Source organism: Coffea arabica, chromosome 11e (genome assembly GCF_036785885.1).
Source record: "Coffea arabica cultivar ET-39 chromosome 11e, Coffea Arabica ET-39 HiFi, whole genome shotgun sequence".
NCBI classification, from domain to species: domain Eukaryota; kingdom Viridiplantae; phylum Streptophyta; class Magnoliopsida; order Gentianales; family Rubiaceae; genus Coffea; species Coffea arabica.
Window position 1 is genome coordinate 34,461,537 of NC_092331.1, and position 20,225 is coordinate 34,481,761.

Below are 20,225 nucleotides of genomic sequence, written 5' to 3' on the forward strand. Positions count from 1 at the left end.
ATAAAAGGATAATAGGAAAATGCTTGAATTGACGCTTAAAATGAATTTCGGTCTAGAAAAGCAACACTGCTTCGCAGGACGGGGTAGTTTAAAAGAATAAAGCGAAAGGAATATGGCGGGTGCGATCATACCAGCACTAATGCACCGGATCCCATCAGAACTTCGAAATTAAGCGTGTTTGGGCGAGAGTAGTACTTGGATTGGTGACCCCCTAGGAAGTCCTCGTGTTGCACCCCTCTCTTTTTTGTTTCGAAATCCAAATTTCCTATTCGTTCTTTATCCTGTAGTAATTTAGCTCCGTCGGAACGATTGCTTAATATTTTGCTTCTTGTCGAAGCGTGAAGGAGGATCTGAAGGCGCGAGACAAATCAGGAACGGTACGGCTCGATCAAAGCCCGGATCGTCGCTCAAATTTGTCGGCGCAAATGTATCAGCGCAAGCGTGAAGGATTGATTTCATGATAATTTAGAGTTGCGGGATGATGGAAAAAAACAGGGGGCAAATCAATATCAAAAAAAAATATGAAAGCAAATAAATAAAAGGATAATAGGAAAATGCTTGAATTGACGCTTAAAATGAATTTCGGTCTAGAAAAGCCACACTGCTTCGCAGGACGGGGTAGTTTAAAAGAATAAAGCGAAAGGAATATGGCGGGTGCGATCATACCAGCACTAATGCACCGGATCCCTTCAGAACTTCGAAATTAAGCGTGTTTGGGCGAGAGTAGCACTTGGATTGGTGACCCCCTGGGAAGTCCTCGTGTTGCACCCCTCTCTTTTTTGTTTCGAAATCCAAATTTCCTATTCGTTCTTTATCCTGTAGTAATTTAGCTCCGTCGGAACGATTGCTTAATATTTTGCTTCTTGTCGAAGCGTGAAGGAGGATCTGAAGGCGCGAGACAAATCAGGAACGGTACGGCTCGATCAAAGCCCGGATCGTCGCTCAAATTTGTCGGCGCAAATGTATCAGCGCAAGCGTGAAGGATTGATTTCATGATAATTTAGAGTTGCGGGATGATGGAAAAAAACAGGGGGCAAATCAATATCAAAAAAAAATATGAAAGCAAATAAATAAAAGGATAATAGGAAAATGCTTGAATTGACGCTTAAAATGAATTTCGGTCTAGAAAAGCCACACTGCTTCGCAGGACGGGGTAGTTTAAAAGAATAAAGCGAAAGGAATATGGCGGGTGCGATCATACCAGCACTAATGCACCGGATCCCTTCAGAACTTCGAAATTAAGCGTGTTTGGGCGAGAGTAGCACTTGGATTGGTGACCCCCTGGGAAGTCCTCGTGTTGCACCCCTCTCTTTTTTGTTTCGAAATCCAAATTTCCTATTCGTTCTTTATCCTGTAGTAATTTAGCTCCGTCGGAACGATTGCTTAATATTTTGCTTCTTGTCGAAGCGTGAAGGAGGATCTGAAGGCGCGAGACAAATCAGGAACGGTACGGCTCGATCAAAGCCCGGATCGTCGCTCAAATTTGTCGGCGCAAATGTATCACCGCAAGCGTGAAGGATTGATTTCATGATAATTTAGAGTTGCGGGACGATGGAAAAAAACAGGGTGCAAATCAATAACAAAAAAATATAAAGTAAATAAATAAAAGGATAAGAGGAAAATGCTTCAATTGACGCTTAAAATGAATTCCGGTCTAGAAAAGCCACACTGCTTCGCTGGACGGGGTAGTTTAAAAGAATAAAGCGAAAGGAACGTTGTGGGTGCGATCATACCAGCACTAATGCACCGGATCCCTTCAGAACTTCGAAATTAAGCGTGTTTGGGCGAGAGTAGCACTTGGATTGGTGACCCCCTGGGAAGTCCTCGTGTTGCACCCCTCTCTTTTTTGTTTCGAAATCCAAATTTCCTATTCGTTCTTTATCCTGTAGTAATTTAGCTCCGTCGGAACGATTGCTTAATATTTTGCTTCTTGTCGAAGCGTGAAGGAGGATCTGAAGGCGCGAGACAAATCAGGAACGGTACGGCTCGATCAAAGCCCGGATCGTCGCTCAAATTTGTCGGCGCAAATGTATCAGCGCAAGCGTGAAGGATTGATTTCATGATAATTTAGAGTTGCGGGATGATGGAAAAAAACAGGGGGCAAATCAATATCAAAAAAAAATATGAAAGCAAATAAATAAAAGGATAATAGGAAAATGCTTGAATTGACGCTTAAAATGAATTTCGGTCTAGAAAAGCCACACTGCTTCGCAGGACGGGGTAGTTTAAAAGAATAAAGCGAAAGGAATATGGCGGGTGCGATCATACCAGCACTAATGCACCGGATCCCTTCAGAACTTCGAAATTAAGCGTGTTTGGGCGAGAGTAGCACTTGGATTGGTGACCCCCTGGGAAGTCCTCGTGTTGCACCCCTCTCTTTTTTGTTTCGAAATCCAAATTTCCTATTCGTTCTTTATCCTGTAGTAATTTAGCTCCGTCGGAACGATTGCTTAATATTTTGCTTCTTGTCGAAGCGTGAAGGAGGATCTGAAGGCGCGAGACAAATCAGGAACGGTACGGCTCGATCAAAGCCCGGATCGTCGCTCAAATTTGTCGGCGCAAATGTATCAGCGCAAGCGTGAAGGATTGATTTCATGATAATTTAGAGTTGCGGGATGATGGAAAAAAACAGGGGGCAAATCAATATCAAAAAAAAATATGAAAGCAAATAAATAAAAGGATAATAGGAAAATGCTTGAATTGACGCTTAAAATGAATTTCGGTCTAGAAAAGCAACACTGCTTCGCAGGACGGGGTAGTTTAAAAGAATAAAGCGAAAGGAATATGGCGGGTGCGATCATACCAGCACTAATGCACCGGATCCCATCAGAACTTCGAAATTAAGCGTGTTTGGGCGAGAGTAGTACTTGGATTGGTGACCCCCTAGGAAGTCCTCGTGTTGCACCCCTCTCTTTTTTGTTTCGAAATCCAAATTTCCTATTCGTTCTTTATCCTGTAGTAATTTAGCTCCGTCGGAACGATTGCTTAATATTTTGCTTCTTGTCGAAGCGTGAAGGAGGATCTGAAGGCGCGAGACAAATCAGGAACGGTACGGCTCGATCAAAGCCCGGATCGTCGCTCAAATTTGTCGGCGCAAATGTATCAGCGCAAGCGTGAAGGATTGATTTCATGATAATTTAGAGTTGCGGGATGATGGAAAAAAACAGGGGGCAAATCAATATCAAAAAAAAATATGAAAGCAAATAAATAAAAGGATAATAGGAAAATGCTTGAATTGACGCTTAAAATGAATTTCGGTCTAGAAAAGCCACACTGCTTCGCAGGACGGGGTAGTTTAAAAGAATAAAGCGAAAGGAATATGGCGGGTGCGATCATACCAGCACTAATGCACCGGATCCCTTCAGAACTTCGAAATTAAGCGTGTTTGGGCGAGAGTAGCACTTGGATTGGTGACCCCCTGGGAAGTCCTCGTGTTGCACCCCTCTCTTTTTTGTTTCGAAATCCAAATTTCCTATTCGTTCTTTATCCTGTAGTAATTTAGCTCCGTCGGAACGATTGCTTAATATTTTGCTTCTTGTCGAAGCGTGAAGGAGGATCTGAAGGCGCGAGACAAATCAGGAACGGTACGGCTCGATCAAAGCCCGGATCGTCGCTCAAATTTGTCGGCGCAAATGTATCAGCGCAAGCGTGAAGGATTGATTTCATGATAATTTAGAGTTGCGGGATGATGGAAAAAAACAGGGGGCAAATCAATATCAAAAAAAAATATGAAAGCAAATAAATAAAAGGATAATAGGAAAATGCTTGAATTGACGCTTAAAATGAATTTCGGTCTAGAAAAGCCACACTGCTTCGCAGGACGGGGTAGTTTAAAAGAATAAAGCGAAAGGAATATGGCGGGTGCGATCATACCAGCACTAATGCACCGGATCCCTTCAGAACTTCGAAATTAAGCGTGTTTGGGCGAGAGTAGCACTTGGATTGGTGACCCCCTGGGAAGTCCTCGTGTTGCACCCCTCTCTTTTTTGTTTCGAAATCCAAATTTCCTATTCGTTCTTTATCCTGTAGTAATTTAGCTCCGTCGGAACGATTGCTTAATATTTTGCTTCTTGTCGAAGCGTGAAGGAGGATCTGAAGGCGCGAGACAAATCAGGAACGGTACGGCTCGATCAAAGCCCGGATCGTCGCTCAAATTTGTCGGCGCAAATGTATCAGCGCAAGCGTGAAGGATTGATTTCATGATAATTTAGAGTTGCGGGATGATGGAAAAAAACAGGGGGCAAATCAATATCAAAAAAAAATATGAAAGCAAATAAATAAAAGGATAATAGGAAAATGCTTGAATTGACGCTTAAAATGAATTTCGGTCTAGAAAAGCCACACTGCTTCGCAGGACGGGGTAGTTTAAAAGAATAAAGCGAAAGGAATATGGCGGGTGCGATCATACCAGCACTAATGCACCGGATCCCTTCAGAACTTCGAAATTAAGCGTGTTTGGGCGAGAGTAGCACTTGGATTGGTGACCCCCTGGGAAGTCCTCGTGTTGCACCCCTCTCTTTTTTGTTTCGAAATCCAAATTTCCTATTCGTTCTTTATCCTGTAGTAATTTAGCTCCGTCGGAACGATTGCTTAATATTTTGCTTCTTGTCGAAGCGTGAAGGAGGATCTGAAGGCGCGAGACAAATCAGGAACGGTACGGCTCGATCAAAGCCCGGATCGTCGCTCAAATTTGTCGGCGCAAATGTATCAGCGCAAGCGTGAAGGATTGATTTCATGATAATTTAGAGTTGCGGGATGATGGAAAAAAACAGGGGGCAAATCAATATCAAAAAAAAATATGAAAGCAAATAAATAAAAGGATAATAGGAAAATGCTTGAATTGACGCTTAAAATGAATTTCGGTCTAGAAAAGCCACACTGCTTCGCAGGACGGGGTAGTTTAAAAGAATAAAGCGAAAGGAATATGGCGGGTGCGATCATACCAGCACTAATGCACCGGATCCCTTCAGAACTTCGAAATTAAGCGTGTTTGGGCGAGAGTAGCACTTGGATTGGTGACCCCCTGGGAAGTCCTCGTGTTGCACCCCTCTCTTTTTTGTTTCGAAATCCAAATTTCCTATTCGTTCTTTATCCTGTAGTAATTTAGCTCCGTCGGAACGATTGCTTAATATTTTGCTTCTTGTCGAAGCGTGAAGGAGGATCTGAAGGCGCGAGACAAATCAGGAACGGTACGGCTCGATCAAAGCCCGGATCGTCGCTCAAATTTGTCGGCGCAAATGTATCACCGCAAGCGTGAAGGATTGATTTCATGATAATTTAGAGTTGCGGGATGATGGAAAAAAACAGGGTGCAAATCAATAACAAAAAAATATAAAGTAAATAAATAAAAGGATAAGAGGAAAATGCTTCAATTGACGCTTAAAATGAATTCCGGTCTAGAAAAGCCACACTGCTTCGCTGGACGGGGTAGTTTAAAAGAATAAAGCGAAAGGAACGTTGTGGGTGCGATCATACCAGCACTAATGCACCGTATCCCATCAGAACTCCGAATTTAAGCGTGCTTGGGCGTGAGCAGTATTAGGATGGGTGACCCCCTGAGAATTCCTCTTGTTGCACCCCTCTCTTTTTTGTTTCGAAATTCAAATTTTCTATTCGTTCTTTATCCTGTAGTAATTTAGGTCCTTCGGAACGATTGCTTTATATTTTGCTTCTTCTCGAAGCATGAAGGCGGATCTGAAGGCGCGAGAGAAATCAGGAACGGTACGGCTCGATCAAAGCCCGGATCATCGCTCAAATTTGTCGGCGCAAATGTATCAGCGCTAGCGTGATGGATTGATTTGATGACAATTTATTGTTGCGCGATGAGGGAAAAAAACAGGGTGCAAATCAATAACAAAAAAAAATATGAAAGCAAATAAACAAAAGGATAAGAAAAAAATGCTTGAATTGACGCTTAAAATGAATTTCGGTCTAGAAAAGCCACACTGCTTCGCAGGACGGGGTAGTTTAAAAGAATAAAGCGAAAGGAACATGGCGGGTACGATCATACCAGCACTAATGCACCGGATCACATCAGAACTCCGAAGTTCAGCATGCTTGGGCGAGAGTAGTACTAGGATGGGTGACCCCCTGGGAATTCCTCTTGTTGCACCCCTCTCTTTTTTCTTTCGAAATTCAAATTTTCTATTCGTTCTTTATCCTGTAGTAATTTAGGTCCTTCGGAACGATTGCTTTATATTTTGCTTCTTCTCGAAGCATGAAGGCGGATCTGAAGGCGCGAGACAAATCAGGAACGGTACGGCTCGATCAAATCCCGGATCGTCGCTCAAATTTGTCGGCGCAAATGTATCAGCGCAAGCGTGAAGGATTGATTTCATGATAATTTAGAGTTGCGGGATGATGGAAAAAAACAGGGGGCAAATCAATGACAAAAAAAAATATGAAAGCAAATAAATAAAAGGATAATAGGAAAATGCTTGAATTGACGCTTAAATTGAATTTCGGTCTAGAAAAGCCAAACTGCTTCGCAGGACGGGGTAGGTTAAAAGAATAAAGCGAAAGGAATATGGCGGGTGCGATCATACCAGCACTAATGCACCGGATCCCATCAGAACTTCGAAATTAAGCGTGTTTGGGCGAGAGTAATACTTGGATTGGTGACCCCCTGGGAAGTCCTCGTGTTGCACCCCTCTCTTTTTTGTTTCGAAATCCAAATTTCCTATTCGTTCTTTATCCTGTAGTAATTTAGCTCCGTCGGAACGATTGCTTAATATTTTGCTTCTTGTCGAAGCGTGAAGGAGGATCTGAAGGCGCGAGACAAATCAGGAACGGTACGGCTCGATCAAAGCCCGGATCGTCGCTCAAATTTGTCGGCGCAAATGTATCAGCGCAAGCGTGAAGGATTGATTTCATGATAATTTAGAGTTGCGGGATGATGGAAAAAAACAGGGGGCAAATCAATATCAAAAAAAAATATGAAAGCAAATAAATAAAAGGATAATAGGAAAATGCTTGAATTGACGCTTAAAATGAATTTCGGTCTAGAAAAGCCACACTGCTTCGCAGGACGGGGTAGTTTAAAAGAATAAAGCGAAAGGAATATGGCGGGTGCGATCATACCAGCACTAATGCACCGGATCCCTTCAGAACTTCGAAATTAAGCGTGTTTGGGCGAGAGTAGCACTTGGATTGGTGACCCCCTGGGAAGTCCTCGTGTTGCACCCCTCTCTTTTTTGTTTCGAAATCCAAATTTCCTATTCGTTCTTTATCCTGTAGTAATTTAGCTCCGTCGGAACGATTGCTTAATATTTTGCTTCTTGTCGAAGCGTGAAGGAGGATCTGAAGGCGCGAGACAAATCAGGAACGGTACGGCTCGATCAAAGCCCGGATCGTCGCTCAAATTTGTCGGCGCAAATGTATCACCGCAAGCGTGAAGGATTGATTTCATGATAATTTAGAGTTGCGGGATGATGGAAAAAAACAGGGTGCAAATCAATAACAAAAAAATATAAAGTAAATAAATAAAAGGATAAGAGGAAAATGCTTCAATTGACGCTTAAAATGAATTCCGGTCTAGAAAAGCCACACTGCTTCGCTGGACGGGGTAGTTTAAAAGAATAAAGCGAAAGGAACGTTGTGGGTGCGATCATACCAGCACTAATGCACCGTATCCCATCAGAACTCCGAATTTAAGCGTGCTTGGGCGTGAGCAGTATTAGGATGGGTGACCCCCTGAGAATTCCTCTTGTTGCACCCCTCTCTTTTTTGTTTCGAAATTCAAATTTTCTATTCGTTCTTTATCCTGTAGTAATTTAGGTCCTTCGGAACGATTGCTTTATATTTTGCTTCTTCTCGAAGCATGAAGGCGGATCTGAAGGCGCGAGAGAAATCAGGAACGGTACGGCTCGATCAAAGCCCGGATCATCGCTCAAATTTGTCGGCGCAAATGTATCAGCGCTAGCGTGATGGATTGATTTGATGACAATTTATTGTTGCGCGATGAGGGAAAAAAACAGGGTGCAAATCAATAACAAAAAAAAATATGAAAGCAAATAAACAAAAGGATAAGAAAAAAATGCTTGAATTGACGCTTAAAATGAATTTCGGTCTAGAAAAGCCACACTGCTTCGCAGGACGGGGTAGTTTAAAAGAATAAAGCGAAAGGAACATGGCGGGTACGATCATACCAGCACTAATGCACCGGATCACATCAGAACTCCGAAGTTCAGCATGCTTGGGCGAGAGTAGTACTAGGATGGGTGACCCCCTGGGAATTCCTCTTGTTGCACCCCTCTCTTTTTTCTTTCGAAATTCAAATTTTCTATTCGTTCTTTATCCTGTAGTAATTTAGGTCCTTCGGAACGATTGCTTTATATTTTGCTTCTTCTCGAAGCATGAAGGCGGATCTGAAGGCGCGAGACAAATCAGGAACGGTACGGCTCGATCAAATCCCGGATCGTCGCTCAAATTTGTCGGCGCAAATGTATCAGCGCAAGCGTGAAGGATTGATTTCATGATAATTTAGAGTTGCGGGATGATGGAAAAAAACAGGGGGCAAATCAATGACAAAAAAAAATATGAAAGCAAATAAATAAAAGGATAATAGGAAAATGCTTGAATTGACGCTTAAATTGAATTTCGGTCTAGAAAAGCCAAACTGCTTCGCAGGACGGGGTAGGTTAAAAGAATAAAGCGAAAGGAATATGGCGGGTGCGATCATACCAGCACTAATGCACCGGATCCCATCAGAACTTCGAAATTAAGCGTGTTTGGGCGAGAGTAATACTTGGATTGGTGACCCCCTGGGAAGTCCTCGTGTTGCACCCCTCTCTTTTTTGTTTCGAAATCCAAATTTCCTATTCGTTCTTTATCCTGTAGTAATTTAGCTCTGTCGGAACGATTGCTTAATATTTTGCTTCTTGTCGACGCGTGAAGGAGGATCTGAAGGCGCGAGACAAATCAGGAACGGTACGGCTCGATCAAAGCCCGGATCGTCGCTCAAATTTGTCGGCGCAAATGTATCACCGCAAGCGTGAAGGATTGATTTCATGATAATTTAGAGTTGCGGGATGATGGAAAAAAATAGGGTGCAAATCAATAACAAAAAATATATAAAGTAAATAAATAAAAGGATAAGAGGAAAATACTTCAATTGACGCTTAAAATGAATTCCGGTCTAGAAAAGCCACACTGCTTCGCAGGACAGGGTAGTTTAAAAGAATAAAGCGAAAGGAACGTTGTGGGTGCGATCATACCAGCACTAATGCACCGTATCCCATCAGAACTCCGAAGTTAAGCGTGCTTGGGCGTAAGCAGTATTAGGATGGGTGACCCCCTGGGAAGTCCTCGTGTTGCACCCCTCTCTTTTTTGTTTCGAAATCCAAATTTCCTATTCGTTCTTTATCCTGTAGTAATTTAGCTCCGTCGGAACGATTGCTTAATATTTTGCTTCTTGTCGAAGCGTGAAGGAGGATCTGAAGGCGCGAGACAAATCAGGAACGGTACGGCTCGATCAAAGCCCGGATCGTCGCTCAAATTTGTCGGCGCAAATGTATCAGCGCAAGCGTGAAGGATTGATTTCATGATAATTTAGAGTTGCGGGATGATGGAAAAAAACAGGGGGCAAATCAATATCAAAAAAAAATATGAAAGCAAATAAATAAAAGGATAATAGGAAAATGCTTGAATTGACGCTTAAAATGAATTTCGGTCTAGAAAAGCCACACTGCTTCGCAGGACGGGGTAGTTTAAAAGAATAAAGCGAAAGGAATATGGCGGGTGCGATCATACCAGCACTAATGCACCGGATCCCTTCAGAACTTCGAAATTAAGCGTGTTTGGGCGAGAGTAGCACTTGGATTGGTGACCCCCTGGGAAGTCCTCGTGTTGCACCCCTCTCTTTTTTGTTTCGAAATCCAAATTTCCTATTCGTTCTTTATCCTGTAGTAATTTAGCTCCGTCGGAACGATTGCTTAATATTTTGCTTCTTGTCGAAGCGTGAAGGAGGATCTGAAGGCGCGAGACAAATCAGGAACGGTACGGCTCGATCAAAGCCCGGATCGTCGCTCAAATTTGTCGGCGCAAATGTATCACCGCAAGCGTGAAGGATTGATTTCATGATAATTTAGAGTTGCGGGATGATGGAAAAAAACAGGGTGCAAATCAATAACAAAAAAATATAAAGTAAATAAATAAAAGGATAAGAGGAAAATGCTTCAATTGACGCTTAAAATGAATTCCGGTCTAGAAAAGCCACACTGCTTCGCTGGACGGGGTAGTTTAAAAGAATAAAGCGAAAGGAACGTTGTGGGTGCGATCATACCAGCACTAATGCACCGTATCCCATCAGAACTCCGAATTTAAGCGTGCTTGGGCGTGAGCAGTATTAGGATGGGTGACCCCCTGAGAATTCCTCTTGTTGCACCCCTCTCTTTTTTGTTTCGAAATTCAAATTTTCTATTCGTTCTTTATCCTGTAGTAATTTAGGTCCTTCGGAACGATTGCTTTATATTTTGCTTCTTCTCGAAGCATGAAGGCGGATCTGAAGGCGCGAGAGAATTCAGGAACGGTACGGCTCGATCAAAGCCCGGATCATCGCTCAAATTTGTCGGCGCAAATGTATCAGCGCTAGCGTGATGGATTGATTTCATGACAATTTATTGTTGCGCGATGAGGGAAAAAAACAGGGTGCAAATCAATAACAAAAAAAAATATGAAAGCAAATAAATAAAAGGATAAGAGAAAAATGCTTGAATTGACGCTTAAAATGAATTTCGGTCTAGAAAAGCCACACTGCTTCGCAGGACGGGGTAGTTTAAAAGAATAAAGCGAAAGGAACATGGCGGGTGCGATCATACCAGCACTAATGCACCGGATCTCATCAGAACTCCGAAGTTAAGCATGCTTGGGCGAGAGTTGTACTAGGATGGGTTACCCCCTGGGAATTCCTCTTGTTGCACCCCTCTCTTTTTTGTTTCGAAATTCAAATTTTCTATTCGTTCTTTATCCTGTAGTAATTTAGGTCCTTCGGAATGATTGCTTTATATTTTGCTTCTTCTCGAAGCATGAAGGCGGATCTGAAGGCGCGAGACAAATCAGGAACGGTACGGCTCGATCAAAGCCCGGATCGTCGCTCAAATTTGTCGGCGCAAATGTATCACCGCAAGCGTGAAGGATTGATTTCATGATAATTTAGAGTTGCGGGATGATGGAAAAAAACAGGGTGCAAATCAATAACAAAAAAATATAAAGTAAATAAATAAAAGAATAAGAGGAAAATGCTTCAATTGACGCTTAAAATGAATTCCGGTCTAGAAAAGCCACACTGCTTCGCTGGACGGGGTAGTTTAAAAGAATAAAGCGAAAGGAACGTTGTGGGTGCGATCATACCAGCACTAATGCACCGTATCCCATCAGAACTCCGAATTTAAGCGTGCTTGGGCGTGAGCAGTATTAGGATGGGTGACCCCCTGGGAATTCCTCTTGTTGCACCCCTCTCTTTTTTGTTTCGAAATTCAAATTTTCTATTCGTTCTTTATCCTGTAGTAATTTAGGTCCTTCGGAACGATTGCTTTATATTTTGCTTCTTCTCGAAGCATGAAGGCAGATCTGAAGGCGCGAGACAAATCAGGAACGGTACGGCTCGATCAAAGCCCGAATCGTCGCTCAAATTTGTCGGCGCAAATGTATCAGCGCAAGCGTGAAGGATTGATTTCATGATAATTTAGAGTTGCGGGATGATGGAAAAAAATAGGGGGCAAATCAATAACAAAAAAAAATAAGAAAGCAAATAAATAAAAGGATAATAGGAAAATGCTTGAATTGACGCTTAAAATGAATTTCGGTCTAGAAAAGCCACACTGCTTCGCAGGACGGGGTAGTTTAAAAGAATAAAGCGAAAGGAATATGGCGGGTGCGATCATACCAGCACTAATGCACCGGATCCCATCAGAACTTCGAAATTAAGCGTGTTTGGGCGAGAGTAGTACTTGGATTGGTGACCCCCTGGGAAGTCCTCGTGTTGCACCCCTCTCTTTTTTGTTTCGAAATCCAAATTTCCTATTCGTTCTTTATCCTGTAGTAATTTAGCTCCGTCGGAACGATTGCTTAATATTTTGCTTCTTGTCGAAGCGTGAAGGAGGATCTGAAGGCGCGAGACAAATCAGGAACGGTACGGCTCGATCAAAGCCCGGATCGTCGCTCAAATTTGTCGGCGCAAATGTATCAGCGCAAGCGTGAAGGATTGATTTCATGATAATTTAGAGTTGCGGGATGATGGAAAAAAACAGGGTGCAAATCAATAACAAAAAAAAATATAAAGTAAATAAATAAAAGAATAAGAGGAAAATGCTTCAATTGACGCTTAAAATGAATTCCGGTCTAGAAAAGCCACACTGCTTCGCTGGACGGGGTAGTTTAAAAGAATAAAGCGAAAGGAACGTTGTGGGTGCGATCATACCAGCACTAATGCACCGTATCCCATCAGAACTCCGAAGTTAAGCGTGCTTGGGCGTGAGCAGTATTAGGATGGGTGACCCCCTGGGAATTCCTCTTGTTGCACCCCTCTCTTTTTTGTTTCGAAATTCAAATTTTCTATTCGTTCTTTATCCTGTAGTAATTTAGGTCCTTCGGAACGATTGCTTTATATTTTGCTTCTTCTCGAAGCATGAAGGCGGATCTGAAGGCGCGAGAGAAATCAGGAACGGTACGGCTCGATCAAAGCCCGGATCATCGCTCAAATTTATCGGCGCAAATGTATCAGCGCTAGCGTGATGGATTGATTTGATGACAATTTATTGTTGCGCGATGAGGGAAAAAAACAGGGTGCAAATCAATAACAAAAAAAAAATATGAAAGCAAATAAACAAAAGGATAAGAAAAAAATGCTTGAATTGACGCTTAAAATGAATTTCGGTCTAGAAAAGCCACACTGCTTCGCAGGACGGGGTAGTTTAAAAGAATAAAGCGAAAGGAACATGGCGGGTACGATCATACCAGCACTAATGCACCGGATCACATCAGAACTCCGAAGTTCAGCATGCTTGGGCGAGAGTAGTACTAGGATGGGTGACCCCCTGGGAATTCCTCTTGTTGCACCCCTCTCTTTTTTCTTTCGAAATTCAAATTTTCTATTCGTTCTTTATCCTGTAGTAATTTAGGTCCTTCGGAACGATTGCTTTATATTTTGCTTCTTCTCGAAGCATGAAGGCGGATCTGAAGGCGCGAGAGAATTCAGGAACGGTACGGCTCGATCAAAGCCCGGATCATCGCTCAAATTTGTCGGCGCAAATGTATCAGCGCTAGCGTGATGGATTGATTTCATGACAATTTATTGTTGCGCGATGAGGGAAAAAAACAGGGTGCAAATCAATAACAAAAAAAAATATGAAAGCAAATAAATAAAAGGATAAGAGAAAAATGCTTGAATTGACGCTTAAAATGAATTTCGGTCTAGAAAAGCCACACTGCTTCGCAGGACGGGGTAGTTTAAAAGAATAAAGCGAAAGGAACATGGCGGGTGCGATCATACCAGCACTAATGCACCGGATCTCATCAGAACTCCGAAGTTAAGCATGCTTGGGCGAGAGTTGTACTAGGATGGGTTACCCCCTGGGAATTCCTCTTGTTGCACCCCTCTCTTTTTTGTTTCGAAATTCAAATTTTCTATTCGTTCTTTATCCTGTAGTAATTTAGGTCCTTCGGAATGATTGCTTTATATTTTGCTTCTTCTCGAAGCATGAAGGCGGATCTGAAGGCGCGAGACAAATCAGGAACGGTACGGCTCGATCAAAGCCCGGATCATCGCTCAAATTTGTCGGCGCAAATGTATCAGCGCTAGCGTGATGGATTGATTTCATGACAATTTATTGTTGCGCGATGAGGGAAAAAAACAGGGTGCAAATCAATAACAAAAAAAAATATGAAAGCAAATAAATAAAAGGATAAGAGAAAAATGCTTGAATTGACGCTTAAAATGAATTTCGGTCTAGAAAAGCCACACTGCTTCGCAGGACGGGGTAGTTTAAAAGAATAAAGCGAAAGGAACATGGCGGGTGCGATCATACCAGCACTAATGCACCGGATCTCATCAGAACTCCGAAGTTAAGCATGCTTGGGCGAGAGTTGTACTAGGATGGGTTACCCCCTGGGAATTCCTCTTGTTGCACCCCTCTCTTTTTTGTTTCGAAATTCAAATTTTCTATTCGTTCTTTATCCTGTAGTAATTTAGGTCCTTCGGAACGATTGCTTTATATTTTGCTTCTTCTCGAAGCATGAAGGCAGATCTGAAGGCGCGAGACAAATCAGGAACGGTACGGCTCGATCAAAGCCCGAATCGTCGCTCAAATTTGTCGGCGCAAATGTATCAGCGCAAGCGTGAAGGATTGATTTCATGATAATTTAGAGTTGCGGGATGATGGAAAAAAATAGGGGGCAAATCAATAACAAAAAAAAATAAGAAAGCAAATAAATAAAAGGATAATAGGAAAATGCTTGAATTGACGCTTAAAATGAATTTCGGTCTAGAAAAGCCACACTGCTTCGCAGGACGGGGTAGTTTAAAAGAATAAAGCGAAAGGAATATGGCGGGTGCGATCATACCAGCACTAATGCACCGGATCCCATCAGAACTTCGAAATTAAGCGTGTTTGGGCGAGAGTAGTACTTGGATTGGTGACCCCCTGGGAAGTCCTCGTGTTGCACCCCTCTCTTTTTTGTTTCGAAATCCAAATTTCCTATTCGTTCTTTATCCTGTAGTAATTTAGCTCCGTCGGAACGATTGCTTAATATTTTGCTTCTTGTCGAAGCGTGAAGGAGGATCTGAAGGCGCGAGACAAATCAGGAACGGTACGGCTCGATCAAAGCCCGGATCGTCGCTCAAATTTGTCGGCGCAAATGTATCAGCGCAAGCGTGAAGGATTGATTTGATGATAATTTAGAGTTGCGGGATGATGGAAAAAAACAGGGTGCAAATCAATAACAAAAAAAAATATAAAGTAAATAAATAAAAGAATAAGAGGAAAATGCTTCAATTGACGCTTAAAATGAATTCCGGTCTAGAAAAGCCACACTGCTTCGCTGGACGGGGTAGTTTAAAAGAATAAAGCGAAAGGAACGTTGTGGGTGCGATCATACCAGCACTAATGCACCGTATCCCATCAGAACTCCGAAGTTAAGCGTGCTTGGGCGTGAGCAGTATTAGGATGGGTGACCCCCTGGGAATTCCTCTTGTTGCACCCCTCTCTTTTTTGTTTCGAAATTCAAATTTTCTATTCGTTCTTTATCATGTAGTAATTTAGGTCCTTCGAAACGATTGCTTTATATTTTGCTTCTTCTCGAAGCATGAAGGCGGATCTGAAGGCGCGAGAGAATTCAGGAACGGTACGGCTCGATCAAAGCCCGGATCATCGTTCAAATTTGTCGGCGCAAATGTATCAGCGCTAGCGTGATGGATTGATTTCATGACAATTTATTGTTGCGCGATGAGGGAAAAAAACAGGGTGCAAATCAATAACAAAAAAAAATATGAAAGCAAATAAATAAAAGAATAAAAGAAAAATGCTTGAATTGACGCTTAAAATGAATTTCGGTCTAGAAAAGCCACACTGCTTCGCAGGACGGGGTAGTTTAAAAGAATAAAGCGAAAGGAACATGGCGGGTGCGATCATACCAGCACTAATGCACCGGATCCCATCAGAACTCCGAAGTTAAGCATGCTTGGGCGAGAGTAGTACTAGGATGGGTTACCCCCTGGGAATTCCTCTTGTTGCACCCCTCTTTTTTTTGTTTCGAAATTCAAATTTTCTATTCGTTCTTTATCCTGTAGTAATTTAGGTCCTTCGGAATGATTGCTTTATATTTTGCTTCTTCTCGAAGCATGAAGGCGGATCTGAAGGCGCGAGACAAATCAGGAACGGTACGGCTCGATCAAAGCCCGGATCGTCGCTCAAATTTGTCGGCGCAAATGTATCAGCGCAAGCGTGAAGGATTGATTTCATGATAATTTAGAGTTGCGGGATGATGGAAAAAAACAGGGGGCAAATCAATAACAAAAAAAAATATGAAAGCAAATAAATAAAAGGATAATAGGAAAATGCTTGAATTGACGCTTAAAATGAATTTCGGTCTAGAAAAGCCACACTGCTTCGCAGGACGGGGTAGTTTAAAAGAATAAAGCGAAAGGAATATGGCGGGTGCGATCATACCAGCACTAATGCACCGGATCCCATCAGAACTTCGAAATTAAGCGTGTTTGGGCGAGAGTAGTACTTGGATTGGTGACCCCCTGGGAAGTCCTCGTGTTGCACCCCTCTCTTTTTTGTTTCGAAATCCAAATTTCCTATTCGTTCTTTATCCTGTAGTAATTTAGCTCCGTCGGAACGATTGCTTAATATTTTGCTTCTTGTCGAAGCGTGAAGGAGGATCTGAAGGCGCGAGACAAATCAGGAACGGTACGGCTCGATCAAAGCCCGGATCGTCGCTCAAATTTGTCGGCGCAAATGTATCAGCGCAAGCGTGAAGGATTGATTTCATGATAATTTAGAGTTGCGGGATGATGGAAAAAAACAGGGTGCAAATCAATAACAAAAAAAAATATAAAGTAAATAAATAAAAGAATAAGAGGAAAATGCTTCAATTGACGCTTAAAATGAATTCCGGTCTAGAAAAGCCACACTGCTTCGCTGGACGGGGTAGTTTAAAAGAATAAAGCGAAAGGAACGTTGTGGGTGCGATCATACCAGCACTAATGCACCGTATCCCATCAGAACTCCGAAGTTAAGCGTGCTTGGGCGTGAGCAGTATTAGGATGGGTGACCCCCTGGGAATTCCTCTTGTTGCACCCCTCTCTTTTTTGTTTCGAAATTCAAATTTTCTATTCGTTCTTTATCATGTAGTAATTTAGGTCCTTCGAAACGATTGCTTTATATTTTGCTTCTTCTCGAAGCATGAAGGCGGATCTGAAGGCGCGAGAGAATTCAGGAACGGTACGGCTCGATCAAAGCCCGGATCATCGTTCAAATTTGTCGGCGCAAATGTATCAGCGCTAGCGTGATGGATTGATTTCATGACAATTTATTGTTGCGCGATGAGGGAAAAAAACAGGGTGCAAATCAATAACAAAAAAAAATATGAAAGCAAATAAATAAAAGAATAAAAGAAAAATGCTTGAATTGACGCTTAAAATGAATTTCGGTCTAGAAAAGCCACACTGCTTCGCAGGACGGGGTAGTTTAAAAGAATAAAGCGAAAGGAACATGGCGGGTGCGATCATACCAGCACTAATGCACCGGATCCCATCAGAACTCCGAAGTTAAGCATGCTTGGGCGAGAGTAGTACTAGGATGGGTTACCCCCTGGGAATTCCTCTTGTTGCACCCCTCTTTTTTTTGTTTCGAAATTCAAATTTTCTATTCGTTCTTTATCCTGTAGTAATTTAGGTCCTTCGGAATGATTGCTTTATATTTTGCTTCTTCTCGAAGCATGAAGGCGGATCTGAAGGCGCGAGACAAATCAGGAACGGTACGGCTCGATCAAAGCCCGGATCGTCGCTCAAATTTGTCGGCGCAAATGTATCAGCGCAAGCGTGAAGGATTGATTTCATGATAATTTAGAGTTGCGGGATGATGGAAAAAAACAGGGGGCAAATCAATATCAAAAAAAAATATGAAAGCAAATAAATAAAAGGATAATAGGAAAATGCTTGAATTGACGCTTAAAATGAATTTCGGTCTAGAAAAGCCACACTGCTTCGCAGGACGGGGTAGTTTAAAAGAATAAAGCGAAAGGAATATGGCGGGTGCGATCATACCAGCACTAATGCACCGGATCCCTTCAGAACTTCGAAATTAAGCGTGTTTGGGCGAGAGTAGCACTTGGATTGGTGACCCCCTGGGAAGTCCTCGTGTTGCACCCCTCTCTTTTTTGTTTCGAAATCCAAATTTCCTATTCGTTCTTTATCCTGTAGTAATTTAGCTCCGTCGGAACGATTGCTTAATATTTTGCTTCTTGTCGAAGCGTGAAGGAGGATCTGAAGGCGCGAGACAAATCAGGAACGGTACGGCTCGATCAAAGCCCGGATCGTCGCTCAAATTTGTCGGCGCAAATGTATCACCGCAAGCGTGAAGGATTGATTTCATGATAATTTAGAGTTGCGGGATGATGGAAAAAAACAGGGTGCAAATCAATAACAAAAAAATATAAAGTAAATAAATAAAAGGATAAGAGGAAAATGCTTCAATTGACGCTTAAAATGAATTCCGGTCTAGAAAAGCCACACTGCTTCGCTGGACGGGGTAGTTTAAAAGAATAAAGCGAAAGGAACGTTGTGGGTGCGATCATACCAGCACTAATGCACCGTATCCCATCAGAACTCCGAATTTAAGCGTGCTTGGGCGTGAGCAGTATTAGGATGGGTGACCCCCTGAGAATTCCTCTTGTTGCACCCCTCTCTTTTTTGTTTCGAAATTCAAATTTTCTATTCGTTCTTTATCCTGTAGTAATTTAGGTCCTTCGGAACGATTGCTTTATATTTTGCTTCTTCTCGAAGCATGAAGGCGGATCTGAAGGCGCGAGAGAATTCAGGAACGGTACGGCTCGATCAAAGCCCGGATCATCGCTCAAATTTGTCGGCGCAAATGTATCAGCGCTAGCGTGATGGATTGATTTCATGACAATTTATTGTTGCGCGATGAGGGAAAAAAACAGGGTGCAAATCAATAACAAAAAAAAATATGAAAGCAAATAAATAAAAGGATAAGAGAAAAATGCTTGAATTGACGCTTAAAATGAATTTCGGTCTAGAAAAGCCACACTGCTTCGCAGGACGGGGTAGTTTAAAAGAATAAAGCGAAAGGAACATGGCGGGTGCGATCATACCAGCACTAATGCACCGGATCTCATCAGAACTCCGAAGTTAAGCATGCTTGGGCGAGAGTTGTACTAGGATGGGTTACCCCCTGGGAATTCCTCTTGTTGCACCCCTCTCTTTTTTGTTTCGAAATTCAAATTTTCTATTCGTTCTTTATCCTGTAGTAATTTAGGTCCTTCGGAATGATTGCTTTATATTTTGCTTCTTCTCGAAGCATGAAGGCGGATCTGAAGGCGCGAGACAAATCAGGAACGGTACGGCTCGATCAAAGCCCGGATCGTCGCTCAAATTTGTCGGCGCAAATGTATCACCGCAAGCGTGAAGGATTGATTTCATGATAATTTAGAGTTGCGGGATGATGGAAAAAAACAGGGTGCAAATCAATAACAAAAAAATATAAAGTAAATAAATAAAAGAATAAGAGGAAAATGCTTCAATTGACGCTTAAAATGAATTCCGGTCTAGAAAAGCCACACTGCTTCGCTGGACGGGGTAGTTTAAAAGAATAAAGCGAAAGGAACGTTGTGGGTGCGATCATACCAGCACTAATGCACCGTATCCCATCAGAACTCCGAATTTAAGCGTGCTTGGGCGTGAGCAGTATTAGGATGGGTGACCCCCTGGGAATTCCTCTTGTTGCACCCCTCTCTTTTTTGTTTCGAAATTCAAATTTTCTATTCGTTCTTTATCCTGTAGTAATTTAGGTCCTTCGGAACGATTGCTTTATATTTTGCTTCTTCTCGAAGCATGAAGGCAGATCTGAAGGCGCGAGACAAATCAGGAACGGTACGGCTCGATCAAAGCCCGAATCGTCGCTCAAATTTGTCGGCGCAAATGTATCAGCGCAAGCGTGAAGGATTGATTTCATGATAATTTAGAGTTGCGGGATGATGGAAAAAAAAAGGGGGCAAATCAATAACAAAAAAAAATAAGAAAGCAAATAAATAAAAGGATAATAGGAAAATGCTTGAATTGACGCTTAAAATGAATTTCGGTCTAGAAAAGCCACACTGCTTCGCAGGACGGGGTAGTTTAAAAGAATAAAGCGAAAGGAATATGGCGGGTGCGATCATACCAGCACTAATGCACCGGATCCCATCAGAACTTCGAAATTAAGCGTGTTTGGGCGAGAGTAGTACTTGGATTGGTGACCCCCTGGGAAGTCCTCGTGTTGCACCCCTCTCTTTTTTGTTTCGAAATCCAAATTTCCTATTCGTTCTTTATCCTGTAGTAATTTAGCTCCGTCGGAACGATTGCTTAATATTTTGCTTCTTGTCGAAGCGTGAAGGAGGATCTGAAGGCGCGAGACAAATCAGGAACGGTACGGCTCGATCAAAGCCCGGATCGTCGCTCAAATTTGTCGGCGCAAATGTATCAGCGCAAGCGTGAAGGATTGATT

The 20,225-nt window shown here is 42.4% G+C and overlaps 38 non-coding genes across 38 annotated transcripts; all 38 read left to right on the plus strand.

The window, feature by feature from the left end:
- Window positions 1-117: 117 nt before the first annotated feature.
- Window positions 118-236, plus strand: LOC140023865 (5S ribosomal RNA). Its single transcript, XR_011827830.1, has one exon. It is a non-coding gene; the product is annotated as a 5S ribosomal RNA (ribosomal RNA).
- A 416-nt stretch (window positions 237-652) lies between these two features.
- On the plus strand, window positions 653-771 carry LOC140024996 (5S ribosomal RNA). The gene has a single exon (XR_011828973.1). It is a non-coding gene; the product is annotated as a 5S ribosomal RNA (ribosomal RNA).
- A 416-nt stretch (window positions 772-1,187) lies between these two features.
- LOC140024997 (5S ribosomal RNA) lies at window positions 1,188-1,306 on the plus strand. Its single transcript, XR_011828974.1, has one exon. It is a non-coding gene; the product is annotated as a 5S ribosomal RNA (ribosomal RNA).
- Window positions 1,307-1,719: 413 nt separating this feature from the next.
- LOC140024998 (5S ribosomal RNA) lies at window positions 1,720-1,838 on the plus strand. The gene has a single exon (XR_011828975.1). It is a non-coding gene; the product is annotated as a 5S ribosomal RNA (ribosomal RNA).
- A 416-nt stretch (window positions 1,839-2,254) lies between these two features.
- On the plus strand, window positions 2,255-2,373 carry LOC140025000 (5S ribosomal RNA). Its single transcript, XR_011828977.1, has one exon. It is a non-coding gene; the product is annotated as a 5S ribosomal RNA (ribosomal RNA).
- A 416-nt stretch (window positions 2,374-2,789) lies between these two features.
- LOC140023866 (5S ribosomal RNA) lies at window positions 2,790-2,908 on the plus strand. The gene has a single exon (XR_011827831.1). It is a non-coding gene; the product is annotated as a 5S ribosomal RNA (ribosomal RNA).
- Window positions 2,909-3,324: 416 nt separating this feature from the next.
- LOC140025001 (5S ribosomal RNA) lies at window positions 3,325-3,443 on the plus strand. Its single transcript, XR_011828978.1, has one exon. It is a non-coding gene; the product is annotated as a 5S ribosomal RNA (ribosomal RNA).
- Window positions 3,444-3,859: 416 nt separating this feature from the next.
- On the plus strand, window positions 3,860-3,978 carry LOC140025002 (5S ribosomal RNA). Its single transcript, XR_011828979.1, has one exon. It is a non-coding gene; the product is annotated as a 5S ribosomal RNA (ribosomal RNA).
- A 416-nt stretch (window positions 3,979-4,394) lies between these two features.
- LOC140025003 (5S ribosomal RNA) lies at window positions 4,395-4,513 on the plus strand. The gene has a single exon (XR_011828980.1). It is a non-coding gene; the product is annotated as a 5S ribosomal RNA (ribosomal RNA).
- Window positions 4,514-4,929: 416 nt separating this feature from the next.
- Window positions 4,930-5,048, plus strand: LOC140025004 (5S ribosomal RNA). The gene has a single exon (XR_011828981.1). It is a non-coding gene; the product is annotated as a 5S ribosomal RNA (ribosomal RNA).
- A 413-nt stretch (window positions 5,049-5,461) lies between these two features.
- On the plus strand, window positions 5,462-5,580 carry LOC140024830 (5S ribosomal RNA). Its single transcript, XR_011828806.1, has one exon. It is a non-coding gene; the product is annotated as a 5S ribosomal RNA (ribosomal RNA).
- A 416-nt stretch (window positions 5,581-5,996) lies between these two features.
- LOC140024463 (5S ribosomal RNA) lies at window positions 5,997-6,115 on the plus strand. The gene has a single exon (XR_011828437.1). It is a non-coding gene; the product is annotated as a 5S ribosomal RNA (ribosomal RNA).
- A 416-nt stretch (window positions 6,116-6,531) lies between these two features.
- Window positions 6,532-6,650, plus strand: LOC140024251 (5S ribosomal RNA). The gene has a single exon (XR_011828224.1). It is a non-coding gene; the product is annotated as a 5S ribosomal RNA (ribosomal RNA).
- Window positions 6,651-7,066: 416 nt separating this feature from the next.
- LOC140025006 (5S ribosomal RNA) lies at window positions 7,067-7,185 on the plus strand. Its single transcript, XR_011828983.1, has one exon. It is a non-coding gene; the product is annotated as a 5S ribosomal RNA (ribosomal RNA).
- A 413-nt stretch (window positions 7,186-7,598) lies between these two features.
- On the plus strand, window positions 7,599-7,717 carry LOC140024831 (5S ribosomal RNA). The gene has a single exon (XR_011828807.1). It is a non-coding gene; the product is annotated as a 5S ribosomal RNA (ribosomal RNA).
- Window positions 7,718-8,133: 416 nt separating this feature from the next.
- Window positions 8,134-8,252, plus strand: LOC140024464 (5S ribosomal RNA). The gene has a single exon (XR_011828438.1). It is a non-coding gene; the product is annotated as a 5S ribosomal RNA (ribosomal RNA).
- Window positions 8,253-8,668: 416 nt separating this feature from the next.
- On the plus strand, window positions 8,669-8,787 carry LOC140024252 (5S ribosomal RNA). Its single transcript, XR_011828225.1, has one exon. It is a non-coding gene; the product is annotated as a 5S ribosomal RNA (ribosomal RNA).
- Window positions 8,788-9,201: 414 nt separating this feature from the next.
- On the plus strand, window positions 9,202-9,320 carry LOC140021823 (5S ribosomal RNA). Its single transcript, XR_011825805.1, has one exon. It is a non-coding gene; the product is annotated as a 5S ribosomal RNA (ribosomal RNA).
- Window positions 9,321-9,736: 416 nt separating this feature from the next.
- LOC140025007 (5S ribosomal RNA) lies at window positions 9,737-9,855 on the plus strand. The gene has a single exon (XR_011828984.1). It is a non-coding gene; the product is annotated as a 5S ribosomal RNA (ribosomal RNA).
- A 413-nt stretch (window positions 9,856-10,268) lies between these two features.
- On the plus strand, window positions 10,269-10,387 carry LOC140024832 (5S ribosomal RNA). Its single transcript, XR_011828808.1, has one exon. It is a non-coding gene; the product is annotated as a 5S ribosomal RNA (ribosomal RNA).
- Window positions 10,388-10,803: 416 nt separating this feature from the next.
- LOC140021867 (5S ribosomal RNA) lies at window positions 10,804-10,922 on the plus strand. Its single transcript, XR_011825849.1, has one exon. It is a non-coding gene; the product is annotated as a 5S ribosomal RNA (ribosomal RNA).
- Window positions 10,923-11,335: 413 nt separating this feature from the next.
- On the plus strand, window positions 11,336-11,454 carry LOC140024696 (5S ribosomal RNA). Its single transcript, XR_011828672.1, has one exon. It is a non-coding gene; the product is annotated as a 5S ribosomal RNA (ribosomal RNA).
- Window positions 11,455-11,870: 416 nt separating this feature from the next.
- LOC140023075 (5S ribosomal RNA) lies at window positions 11,871-11,989 on the plus strand. Its single transcript, XR_011827048.1, has one exon. It is a non-coding gene; the product is annotated as a 5S ribosomal RNA (ribosomal RNA).
- A 415-nt stretch (window positions 11,990-12,404) lies between these two features.
- Window positions 12,405-12,523, plus strand: LOC140023534 (5S ribosomal RNA). The gene has a single exon (XR_011827503.1). It is a non-coding gene; the product is annotated as a 5S ribosomal RNA (ribosomal RNA).
- A 417-nt stretch (window positions 12,524-12,940) lies between these two features.
- LOC140024465 (5S ribosomal RNA) lies at window positions 12,941-13,059 on the plus strand. The gene has a single exon (XR_011828439.1). It is a non-coding gene; the product is annotated as a 5S ribosomal RNA (ribosomal RNA).
- A 416-nt stretch (window positions 13,060-13,475) lies between these two features.
- LOC140021868 (5S ribosomal RNA) lies at window positions 13,476-13,594 on the plus strand. Its single transcript, XR_011825850.1, has one exon. It is a non-coding gene; the product is annotated as a 5S ribosomal RNA (ribosomal RNA).
- Window positions 13,595-14,010: 416 nt separating this feature from the next.
- LOC140021869 (5S ribosomal RNA) lies at window positions 14,011-14,129 on the plus strand. The gene has a single exon (XR_011825851.1). It is a non-coding gene; the product is annotated as a 5S ribosomal RNA (ribosomal RNA).
- A 416-nt stretch (window positions 14,130-14,545) lies between these two features.
- LOC140023076 (5S ribosomal RNA) lies at window positions 14,546-14,664 on the plus strand. The gene has a single exon (XR_011827049.1). It is a non-coding gene; the product is annotated as a 5S ribosomal RNA (ribosomal RNA).
- Window positions 14,665-15,079: 415 nt separating this feature from the next.
- Window positions 15,080-15,198, plus strand: LOC140023535 (5S ribosomal RNA). The gene has a single exon (XR_011827504.1). It is a non-coding gene; the product is annotated as a 5S ribosomal RNA (ribosomal RNA).
- Window positions 15,199-15,614: 416 nt separating this feature from the next.
- LOC140032208 (5S ribosomal RNA) lies at window positions 15,615-15,733 on the plus strand. Its single transcript, XR_011836133.1, has one exon. It is a non-coding gene; the product is annotated as a 5S ribosomal RNA (ribosomal RNA).
- Window positions 15,734-16,149: 416 nt separating this feature from the next.
- LOC140023077 (5S ribosomal RNA) lies at window positions 16,150-16,268 on the plus strand. The gene has a single exon (XR_011827050.1). It is a non-coding gene; the product is annotated as a 5S ribosomal RNA (ribosomal RNA).
- Window positions 16,269-16,683: 415 nt separating this feature from the next.
- LOC140023536 (5S ribosomal RNA) lies at window positions 16,684-16,802 on the plus strand. Its single transcript, XR_011827505.1, has one exon. It is a non-coding gene; the product is annotated as a 5S ribosomal RNA (ribosomal RNA).
- Window positions 16,803-17,218: 416 nt separating this feature from the next.
- LOC140032210 (5S ribosomal RNA) lies at window positions 17,219-17,337 on the plus strand. The gene has a single exon (XR_011836135.1). It is a non-coding gene; the product is annotated as a 5S ribosomal RNA (ribosomal RNA).
- A 416-nt stretch (window positions 17,338-17,753) lies between these two features.
- Window positions 17,754-17,872, plus strand: LOC140025008 (5S ribosomal RNA). The gene has a single exon (XR_011828985.1). It is a non-coding gene; the product is annotated as a 5S ribosomal RNA (ribosomal RNA).
- A 413-nt stretch (window positions 17,873-18,285) lies between these two features.
- LOC140024833 (5S ribosomal RNA) lies at window positions 18,286-18,404 on the plus strand. The gene has a single exon (XR_011828809.1). It is a non-coding gene; the product is annotated as a 5S ribosomal RNA (ribosomal RNA).
- A 416-nt stretch (window positions 18,405-18,820) lies between these two features.
- LOC140021870 (5S ribosomal RNA) lies at window positions 18,821-18,939 on the plus strand. Its single transcript, XR_011825852.1, has one exon. It is a non-coding gene; the product is annotated as a 5S ribosomal RNA (ribosomal RNA).
- Window positions 18,940-19,352: 413 nt separating this feature from the next.
- Window positions 19,353-19,471, plus strand: LOC140024697 (5S ribosomal RNA). The gene has a single exon (XR_011828673.1). It is a non-coding gene; the product is annotated as a 5S ribosomal RNA (ribosomal RNA).
- A 416-nt stretch (window positions 19,472-19,887) lies between these two features.
- LOC140023078 (5S ribosomal RNA) lies at window positions 19,888-20,006 on the plus strand. The gene has a single exon (XR_011827051.1). It is a non-coding gene; the product is annotated as a 5S ribosomal RNA (ribosomal RNA).
- Window positions 20,007-20,225: the final 219 nt, after the last annotated feature.